The sequence below is a fragment of the Rhinolophus sinicus genome, linkage group LG12, assembly GCF_036562045.2.
Source record: "Rhinolophus sinicus isolate RSC01 linkage group LG12, ASM3656204v1, whole genome shotgun sequence".
Classification (NCBI taxonomy): Eukaryota; Metazoa; Chordata; class Mammalia; order Chiroptera; family Rhinolophidae; genus Rhinolophus; species Rhinolophus sinicus.
Genome location: NC_133761.1, coordinates 46833649 through 46843834, shown reverse-complemented (window position 1 = coordinate 46843834; position 10186 = coordinate 46833649). Strand labels below are relative to the sequence as shown.

Sequence of the window (10186 nt, the reverse complement as noted above, 5' to 3'; positions counted from 1 at the left end):
TTATCCACATTATCCAGTTTTCAAACAACTTAAATGTGAAAGTTAGGCGACTACTGAAATACGTTATTATTCTACTTGATAGAATACTATTTAAATAATTATGAAGGCTGGAGTCCAGTCAGCAACGTAGACAATGCTTGTGCTGTAATGAAAAATGCCAGATGTAAAGAATGTAGGTACTCTATGTGGAAACTCTGTGTTCACATTACTATGGAAGGAAATGTACGAAAATAATAACAGCTATTGGTTAAGATGGTGGGATTACGTTTCTGTTTCCCGAACTTTCTCTAGTTGTGCTATATTTCTGTGGTAACCAAGATAATGAGTTACAGTAACAAACATATTGTTTATTTTAGCACAGAGATGACTTGGCAATGTAGCATCCCCCCTTCTTGCAAGCTTCACTTAATGCCTGTGAGCCTACCCCTCCTGCTTTCTCCATGATTTGTTTCATTAAATATCTCCTGTCTTTCCCCTCATCTCCAGCCACCCATGTCTACTGAATCTTTCTTTTCTCTGTAAACATGAATAAGGGTTCCTCTATCATACAAAATAAGAACCCTGAGGTAGATTGAACTACCCTCCTCTGGTTTCATAACTTGCTGAAGCCACTTTCTCTTTTATTCTCTCCTCTTCTTTTATTCACTGTGCTTGAAACTTCTAGAAGGAGAATTCAAAACCCACTCCCTCTGTTGCCTCACTGTGTTCTTCACCTTTTTTGGCTTCGATCAGCAGCTGACCCGCCTCATTCCCCTAAACCTTGTGGAGACCAGACCCAGTTTCCTGCACCCCCAACTGCTGGCCAAAGTCCAGTTCTGACTGGGAAGGAAAATCCAGGACAGAGAAGTGGATGCCTATCTGACTTTCAGGATCACTGGACCTGCTGCTGCCAAAGTCCCTGTCCCATCAGCTCCCTTGAATATGGCTGCCTCTGGAGCTGGCCCAAGACTCTTTTTTCCCTTTGGATACTGTACATTGCTCTGCAGGCTGCGTCCTCTCTGGCGGTTCCTTGTGACAGCCAGGCCCCATGTCCCCAGCCACATCCCTCCCCTTTTCGGCCCAACATACGGTCTCACTGCCGAGTCCTTGGGAATAATGAGGGAGTGCTCTAGTTCTGTTCTTAGCTCTCAGATTTCCCTTCCCACCTTTCCTCCCTTTGGTCATCTCCCCCACTCCCAACAACCTCTAGAAGGCTCTCCCATTAGAATGTAAGAACTTTCTTTTTGCATCGGCAGGACCCAACACAGCCCTTGACATAGAGTCAATGCTTAACCAATGTTTACTGAATGAGTGATCGAACGCATGAGGAATAAATGAATGACTAGCCCTGCCCGCACTCCTGGGTTCCAGGACTGACCTCTAAAAAGCTTCTCTTGATGTCCAGATGACATCTCCAACTAAATGGACCTAAAACAGAACTTAACTTTCTCCCCTGATTCACCAAAAGCATCTCAGCATCGCTCCTTACACTGCAGTTCCCTGGTGTCCTTACAGATCTTTTTGCTCTTATCCAATCAGTTCTCACAGCCACAGCCTTCACGGGAAGCTTTCCATGCTACTTGCTCTTCCAGTCTTGTTTGCCACAACTTCCTTCTACATAACCTATGCCCCAGACAAGCTGGATGACTCAGTTCCCTGAATAGACAACTAGCATTTTCTATTTTTTTAAAGCTTAGTTATGTTAATAGACAAACCAGTATAAGTTCAGTGTAGAAAATTTAGAAATTATATACAATTATGGATTTTGCATAAACTATTGAACACCTTGTGTTTTCCCAAATTTCAAGACTAGGAGTAACAATTTGATGCCCATAAACTTTGGCCACATCTGTAATCATCTCACCAGCAATGGAATTATCAGGCCAAAAGGCATTCTAAGGCTATCAATGCATGTGCCCGAATTGCTTTCCAGAAATAAAGCCTGTACCACTTTACACTCCAACAGGAGTACAGTAATGGTGCTTATCTCACTTCACCTTTGTCAGCACCAAGTATTAGCTTTAAAAAAATCTTAGTCAATTTCATAGGTGGAAAAAGTATACCTTATATTTTTCTACCTCGGTGCCTTTTCTGGTGGTTTCTCTCTAATCAGTTTTCTCTCTTCTTTCTCTCTCCCTTCTCTCCTTCCTCCATTGAACTTCCCTTCCACTAGGGAACTTCATCCATCCTATAAACCCCCCCTCAGACCCACCCTTTCCGTGACATCTTCCAGCTCCTGACTGTAATGCCATTTCCCTTGAATCCCATCATTATGTTTGCATCTCTTGACTTGCTTTGCAGTGAGATATTCTATGTGGTTTTCTTATTCCTTATTTTACCTTAAATGCCCTGAGAATAGATCCGTATCTTTCTGTATTCCACACCTAAGAGTTTAAAAATGTAGGAATACATTTCTATGTAATACAGGGAGAGCTGGTCTTCAGCTACATTAGTAATGGTATATAAAGAAGAAAGACTTTGGCTGTATTGTAGGACACAATTTATCTAACAAAAGAACTTTCTAATGGTGAAAGTAGTTTCTCACTAAAAGAAGGATATATAAAAGAAATTCCACAATTTTCTTTGCCCTTATTTAAAGTAGGGTCAATTTAACAATATTCTGCCAAGTGGAAAAGAAAGCAGATTACCAACGAGTTATGTGTAATTGTTTTTGTAAAAACAAATAATATAGTCATTCATATCCGTGTAAAGTATATCACACAGACATTCATAGGCACATTAAAAAATCTGGAAGTATGTATAACAAAAATGGACATTTTCTAATTTCCTAAGATTGCTGTGTTTATTGGATACTTTAAAAATATTCAGAAAAAAAAAGTAGGACATAACCTCCAAGTCCAGAATTAAATGTCCTGGTATCTGCAGGTCCCTCTGATATTACTCTTGTAAGATTCAGGGTGGACAATGTTTTCTCTTTTAGTGTCAAGAAGAAGAAAAACACCAGCAAGGTTTCTGTGGGGCTCCTGGCAGCCTTCTAGTGTATGAAAAGTTTGCATTTCTTTAAACAATGACATCGACCAATTATCAATTTGTTTTAAAAATAAATGATGTGCCGAAAGTCTAGTGATGTTTTACTTTTGTATTTCCAGTGACACGAATGACAAACCATTTACTGAATTGGAATCATCTATGCAAACTGCCAACCTTAGTAAATTCAAAGCAGCCTTTAGAATCATAAACTATAATTAGCATCCTGGGGAACTTATGTAGGAAAACATGTTCCCCCTCACCCCATCAAATACTTTTGTCCTGCCCTGCTTTAAATGCCTATCCTAGCGTACATGGAAGGACAGATTGGGTGATGCCTCAGGGAAGAAACAAGAAATTTTCATCAGAAAAGGGGGTCTGAGGTCAGAGAATGGGATTATTATTTGATGCCTCTCAAAGAACAAGACAAGATTGCTATGCAGTAGTAACTCAAAAATTGTTTGGTGAATGAATGAATAAATGAATGGGAACTGGGCTGTTCTCCTCAGGAGACAGGATAGATTTGTTATTATTGTTTGATGAGTCTTAGAACCCGAATAGAGAATTAATAGGAAAGGAATGAGAATGTTGCAGGTGCCTGCTGGCAGTAAACAGATATTGATGGAAAATAGTACAGAATTGGTCTTAAGATACAAAAAGATGGATCAATTCTAGATTTCGGGAGGAAAAAAAGAAGTTAATTATTATGTATAAAAATTCACTTAGATTCTCTAATAATTAGGGTCCTCGCTTGCCATAGATTGACACTTGACTTGTATATTTTCGACTGATGCAAAGCAAGAATGGAAAACACCATTAATTTATGATGATTTCTAATTTTAGAGGCCAAAACCATGAAGGGACTTGTTCTCTGTAAGTCGAATCTGAATAATGCCTTAAACTAAGGAGGAATTGATCCGAGGAGGAAGGCCCAGATTTCTCAGAGGTTTTTTATCGTCACAATAAGTGTCACTTATCAGTGCATAATGGATAACCAGCCCTGCACATGCATGACCCTGACTCACCCCGTTCTGGATCTGTGTCACATGGGCTCATCAAGTCCCAGCACCCCAATGTCCTAGACTGACTTCTCATGGCATTAAGATCCACGGACTTCAGATTCCTTCTCTATAAAATGGATGATGATAATTCCTGTATCTCATGAGTTAAATCAGATAACTCATTTTTGTCAAGTGTCATGTAAATGTCATTTGAAGATGTTAGGTTTTACGTATATTTTTTTAAGGAGACTGGGAAGAAGAGAGTCCCCATCTGGCCTCTGCTGACATCTCCCAGCTCACCCCCTTCTCTATTGCTCTTCACTACCCACATTTGTTCCTACAACAATGAGCTCAGCTCTGCTTCAGGACCTTTGCTCTAGCTAGTTCTTCTCCCTGGAGACCTCCTTCCTCAGATCTCCACATGGCTGGCTCCTTTGCATTATTTAGGTCCCTTTGCTAAAGCAGCAGCCTTTCCGTTCCAGGAAAATTCCCATTACCCTCGTCTATTTTCTTCACTGCCCCTACCACCATGTGTACTTGTGTTTGTTTATTGTCTGTCACTCCCAACTAGTGTATAAGCAGCAAGAGGAAAAGGACTTTGATGTCTGATGTCACCACTTTGTTCCAGGCACATAGTAGACACTCAATAATATATGTTGAGTTAATCAAATGCATGAAGAGTATGACACAGAGAAACCTACGGGCAACCTGGAAAGAGCTATCAAAAAACTTCTTAGTGCTGAACATATATACAAAGCAGACAAAAGACGACCGGTTGCTATGGAGAAGGAATACGCTGTGTACCCCCGAGATCAACACCAGGACCTTCAGAGGCATGCCAACTGTCAACACCTATTCACACTGTGCAGGTGTGCAGCTTTGACAGGTTGCCGAGCTTGCTAAGGCCACGTCCTCACTCTCTGAGCAGAGATGTCAACACCTATTCCATATGGCTGTTGACAGGATCAGATGAGGTCATCCACGAAAGCCTCATGCTAGCACGCAGTGAGCAAGCAACCAAGAGTTAGAAGTTGCGGGTGAGGAACCATAACCAAATGTCTTTTTTAAAGCAGGGGTTCTCAAGATGGATTCCCCCACTCCCGAGATTGACAAAATCCTAATGTCTGGTCCCATCCACCAGGACCCTTATTTAATTGGCCTGGGGGTGGGGGGGGGCAGGCAGGACATGGGAATTTTTAAAAGCTCCCCTGAGAATTCTAATGTGCAGCCAGGGTTGAAAAACATCGCCTTAGAGATGTCTACAGACTAAGGTCTTAGAAGACCTGCCAAAACGAGGTTCTGGAACTACAGCTCTTTGACAGAGGCCATGTCTGTAGGACAGATAATACTGCCCACACTCACAAGCTCATGAATGGATTTTCCTATGGCCATTTCTGCCCCACCCCCCAGGCCCTCACTCATACACCTCTAACGTTATACTTGACAGGAGAATTCAGGAACCAAGCACGTTCTTCTGACAGGTATGTTGAAGTCATTACAACTGTAAGAAACAGTTCACATCCAAACGGTGCGGTGTCTAATGCTTAAGTTTGGAGCTGGCAGATTGTAAACAACCAGTCAATTAACAGTTAAGTGTGACCTGGAACGAGATTCACAAAGGTCCTGATTAGCTGAGCTTCAGAATGGCTCCAGTGAGGATGTTGGCAGTGGATCAGAGATTGATTTAATGGATTTCCCTGCAGGGGAGGTGCCGTTTTATCTTGCACTGGGTTTTTGGAGAGCTATTATCACACAGTGTTTTCCTCCAATGGGCTCAAACCACTGTTAGCTGTCAGGTCATTTATAATAATGTTCCCCTGGACAAGCAGGGTTTGAGTTACTTCAAACAATTAAATAGTAAACATTTTTTACTGGTAACTTTGCAAATAGCAAAATGTTTTGGACCTGAAATAAAATAACTCTATCGCAAGGTGTCTATAAATTATCAGATCTGCAGCCTGCCAGATACCAACTAGTGTTACAGTAGAAGCAAATACTTCTGCAGTTACATTTATTAAGGGTGTATATTCATGTTTCTTTCTATGTGGTTGGAAATCAATAAATTGAAAATGTCAGTTTATGGCTTGGGGTGCACACACACCACATTATCCATCAGAGCTAGTTAAATGCCAGGAGCTGAAAAATGGTGAAGAATTATGTTTATCTACTAAGAAACTGACGCATCGGCTTTTGGTGGGTGTTTGATGTCAATCAATGGGAAAAACAGTATGATTTCACTTTCTGTCCCTAAAACACCCTTTCAGGAGACATAGAGGGAGCACTGGGCAGTTTGACAAATTGGATGGCTCTAGGCTGGCAAATCAAGCTGGGTCTCAATCTTGTTATCAAACAAAATTGGTGTGTAGAAGGCACATTAAAAAAAAAAAGAGTTGGCTAGACTCACTAAAATAAAAAGAGAGAAGACACTAATTAACAAAATCAGAAATGAAAAAGGGGAAGTTACCACGGACACCACAGAAATACAAAGGATCATCCAAGAATACTATGAAGGACTATATGCCACCAAATTCAATAACCTAGAAGAAATGGACAAGTTCTTAGAAACATATAGCCTTCCAAGGCTGAACCATGAAGAACTGGAAAATCTAAACAGATGGATCACCAGTAACGAAATTGAATCAGTCATCCAAAACCTTCCCAAAAGCAAAAGTCCTGGACCAGATGGCTTCACTAGTGAATTCTACCAAACCTTCAAAGAGGATCTAATACCAATCCTGCTCAAACTCTTCCAAAAAATTGAAGAAGAGACAGTACTCCCTAACTCATTTTATGAGGCCAACATTACCCTGATACCAAAACCTGGTAAGGACAACACAAAAAAAGAAAACTACAGACCAATATCTCTGATGAATACAGATGCAAAAATCCTAAATAAAATTCTAGCAAATCGAATACAACAACGCATTAAAAAGATTATTCATCACGACCAAGTGGGGTCCATCCCCAGGGTACAAGGATGGTTCAACATCCACAAATCCATCAATGTGATACATCACATAAACAAAATAAAGGACAAAAATCATATGATTATATCAATTGATGCAGAAAAAGCATTTGACAAGATGCAACATCCATTTATGATTAAAATACTTAATAAAATGGATATAGAAGGAAAATACCTTAACATAATAAAGGCCATATACGACAAGCTCTCAGCTAATCTCATAATTAATGGTGAAAAACTGAAGCCCTTTGCTCTACGTTCACGAACATGACAGGGCTGTCCTCTATCACCTCTGCTTTTCAACATAGTGTTGGAAGTCCCTGCCAGAGCAATCAGGCAAGAGAAAGAAATAAAAGGCATACAAATTGGGACTGAAGAAGTTAAATTGTCACTCTTTGCAGATGACATGATGCTATATATAGAAAACCCTAAAGACTCCAACAAAAAGCTATTAGAAACAATCAACGAATACAGTAAAGTTGCCAGCTATAAAATCAACATACAAAAGTCCATTGCATTCCTATATACTAACAATGAAATCTCAGAAAAAGAAATACAAAAAACAATTCCTTTTTGCAATTGCAGCAAAAAGAATAAAATACCTAGGAATAAACTTAACCAAGGATGTGAAAGACCTATATGCTGAAAACTATAAGACATTTTTTAGGGAAATTGAAGAAGACACAAAGAAATTGAAAGACATTCCATGCTCATGGATTGGAAGAATCAACATAGTTAAAATGGCCATATTACCCAAAGCAATATACAGATTTAATGCAATCCCCATCAAAATCCCAATGGCATTTTTTAAAGAAATAGAACAAAAAATCATCAGATTTGTTTGGAACCACAAAAGACCCCGAATAGTCAAAGCAATCTTAAGAAAAAAGAACAATGCTGGAGATATCACACTTCCTGACTTTAGCTTGTACTACAGGGCTACAATAATCAAAACAGCATGGTATTGGCAGAAAAACAGACACATAGACCAATGGAATAGAATTGAGAACCCAGAAATAAAACCACATAAATATGGACAGATAATTATTGACAAAGAAGAAAAAAACATACAATGGAGAAAAGACAGCCTCTTCAATAAATGGTGCTGGCAAAATTGGAAAGCCACATGCAAAAGAATGAAACTGGACTGCTATCTGTCACCATGTACCAAAATTAATTCAAAATGGATCAAAGACTTAAGCATAAGACCTGACACAATAAACTGCATAGAAGAAAACATAGGCACTAAACTTATGGACCTTGGGTTCAAAGAGCATTTTATGAATTTGACTCCAAAGACAAGGGAAGTAAAAGCTAAAATAAACGAATGGGACTATATGAAACTTAAAAGCTTCTGCACAGCAAAAGAAACTATCGACAAAATAAAGAGGCCACCAACTGAATGGGAGAAGATTTTTGCAAACAGTGTCTCCGATAAGGGGCTAATATCCAAAATATACAAGGAACTCATGAAACTCAACAACAAAAAACAAACAACCGAATTGAAAAATGGGCAGAGGACCTGAAGAGACATTTCTCCAAAGAGGACATACAAATGGCAAATAGACATATGAAAAAATGCTCAACATCACTAATCATCAGAGAAATGCAAATAAAAACCACAATGAGATATCACCTCACCCCAGTCAGAATGGCTATCATCAACAAGACAAATAGTAACAAGTGTTGGAGAGGCTGTGGAGAAAAAGGAACCCTCATACACTGTTGGTGGGAATGCAGACTGGTGCAGCTGTTATGGAAGGCAGTGTGGAGGTTCCTCAAAAAATTATGAATAGAATTACCATATGACCCAGCAATCCCTCTCCTGGGTATCTACCCAAAAACTCTGAAAACATTTATACATAAAGACACGTGTGCTCCAATGTTCATTGCAGCTTTGTTTACGGTGGCCAAGACATGGAAACAACCAAAATGTCCTTCGATAGATGAATGGATAAAGAAGTTGTGGTATATATACACAATGGAATACTATTCGGCGGTAAGAAAAGATGATATAGGAACATTTGTGACAACATGGATGGATCTTGAGATTATAATGCTAAGCGAAATAAGTCAGACAGAAAAAGCCGAGAACCATATGATTTCACTGATATGTGGTATATAAACCAAAAACAACAAAAGAACAAGACAAACAAATGAGAAACAAAAACTCATAGACACAGACAATAGTTTAGTGGTTACCAGAGGCTAAGGGGGTGGGGGTGGGAGATGAGGGTAAGGGGGATCGAATATATGGTGATGGAAAGAGAACTGACTCTGGGTGGTGAACACACAGTGGAATTTATAGATGATGTAACACAGAATTGTACACCTGAAATCTATGTAATTTTACTAACAATTGTCACCCCAATAAATTTTTTAAAAAAGACACTTTTCTGTTAGAAAGGACCCAGGTTAAAATTCAGCAGAGAATTTTATGTGAATTTGAATTGCAAAACTATGTGACACAAACATACTAACAAATTGTCACTTTACAGACCCAACTTGAAAAAAATGAAAATCCTATTTTACATTCATTTCTATGGGGAAACTAGGTTTAGATTAGGCAAGTGCTGAATTATGCAAGGTTGTCAGAAAGTCATCCTTGAAAAACTGGCACATTTCTCACTCCTGCCTAACCCTCCTTCCACTGCCCTTCATCCTGCTTATCTTAACCAGTTATAAACTGGATCGCAGCTAACTCATGTTTTCAAATGACAAGAATTAAATAAAAGCCAGGCTCTGAGTTAAGTCTGAGGGTCTGATCCAGGGAAAGTAGCAAGTGTTTGTGAGAGGTCATCCAGCGGCTCAGAGACTGACTTTGCCGGGTGGGGTGGACTTCAGCTTGTTCCAGCTGAGGACTCAGTCTGAGGTGGCTGGAGTCTGACCTGCAGCCATGGAGGACACTCAAGCACTCAGGGGGTAGGTGCTCACAGGAGGTGCACCGGCCAGGCCAGGCCAGGACAGGCAGCCTGGGAGGCAGCTGGGAGTGGTCTCCAGGTCAGGTGGGGGCTGGAGTCCCACTTAGGACCTGGGTGACCAATCCCTGGCCACGTGACCCAGTGCTGCATCCTTCACGTCCACCTGGTGAAGCAAATGATTGGACCCAAACACAGAGTTGTCATGAACACTTTTTTTTCTAAGACGTTTGCAAAGTGCTTAGAGGAAGGCCTGGTACATGGTGAATGCTAAATTAGTGTTTGTAAGTAAAACAATAAAACAAATCTTAAGTTGCTACTCTCATTCAAAGACG

General features: G+C 40.0%; 1 protein-coding gene across 1 annotated transcript in view; it reads right to left on the bottom strand.

Moving 5' to 3' along the window:
- EDARADD (EDAR associated via death domain) overlaps nt 1-10186 on the bottom strand; it is a 57847-nt gene that overhangs the window by 9182 nt on the left and 38479 nt on the right. The window lies entirely within an intron of this gene.